Below are 1,189 nucleotides of genomic sequence, written 5' to 3'. Positions count from 1 at the left end.
ACCGCTTCCTGCACCGCACAGTTTAGGTGTTAGGTTTTGTTGCGTTGATTAAATTATAGGATTATAGGATGATTAAGGAATCTTTCGTTGGTGGACATGTTTCTGTTGGGAGGAGTTTATGAGGATCCAAGCAGTAACTGACATCCATCTAGGCAGTGCTCTCTAACCCCCGAAATCACACATTCTTTATCATCAGCGTTCCTTAGTGTTATTTTTATGATTTGGGGGAAAAAATGGAAGAAATTTCACATATATGCATCAGAGCGCTACCTGTTGGTTCTCTGGATGGTTTTCTATGCTTGCAAAAAAAACTAGCAGCAGAAGTGGAGTTTGGAGATGCAATCCACATCTTAAATCTCTCTTTGCTCTCCTCTAATTTATCCAGAAGTTCTACAATCACACTTTTTCCTCTCACTCCCAACTTGGTGATCGGCTGCTTATTTAGCATGTCTGCACTGAAAATGCCTTTCCAAATTACTCTTTTTATTTTTTGACAAACTCTCGTTACAAAGCAAAAATGCAGGCAATCTTTCTGCATTGATAATGAAACCAAATAATTCAGTCAATTCTTCTTTGAATCCTCTTTTCTTATCAGCTATCTGCCTTTTTTTCCGTTTGGGATCCATGGCCTGAGAAACACCTGCTGCTTTGTTTGCCAGGCACCGCACCACGCTGAAACATGCGTTGCAGGCTATGACCAATGATCTCTATGGCCATGGTCCAAATTTTCCTTGAAAGAAATGTTTACATTTATTTATTATACTAAAGTTTACAGCATTGGAGCATAATGAATGTTTGTTTGACCTCCTGCCCACCATATTAAAATAAACGGAAAAAAAAAATTGTTTTCATAAATTTTTGAAAAAGCTCCAGGGAGCCACAAGTGGGGGCGCTAAAGAGATGCGGCTCCGAAGCCACGGGCTGCCGACTCCTGGCCTAGAGGGGTAACATGACCCTGTCTTTAAGCTCTACTAACATTCTCCACACTAAAAGAAGGAAATCTATCCTCTATATTTACAAAGAAAGGTATAAAATCAGATCTAAGCCTGTTTTTTTCTCTATCCTTTCTTTTAAAAACCCGTTCCTCACCTTAAACAGACAATATTTCAACCAATATTTAAACATTTTGTCACTCAATTTTTAAGCAAATGATCTTAAATGTCCTTTTTTCAACCACCTTTTCTGTTCT

The 1,189-nt window shown here is 38.5% G+C and overlaps 1 protein-coding gene across 4 annotated transcripts in view; it reads right to left on the bottom strand.

Annotated features, from left to right (window-relative positions):
* LOC107099042 (pleckstrin homology domain-containing family H member 1-like) overlaps window positions 1-1,189 on the bottom strand; it is a 61,342-nt gene that overhangs the window by 3,147 nt on the left and 57,006 nt on the right. The gene's annotated exons all lie outside the window — the stretch shown is intronic.

Source organism: Cyprinodon variegatus, unplaced genomic scaffold, assembly GCF_000732505.1.
Source record: "Cyprinodon variegatus isolate N-32 unplaced genomic scaffold, C_variegatus-1.0 Scaffold833, whole genome shotgun sequence".
Lineage (NCBI taxonomy): Eukaryota > Metazoa > Chordata > Actinopteri > Cyprinodontiformes > Cyprinodontidae > Cyprinodon > Cyprinodon variegatus.
The sequence above is the reverse complement of the archived record's forward strand: the minus strand, read 5'-3'. Positions and strand labels throughout refer to the sequence as shown.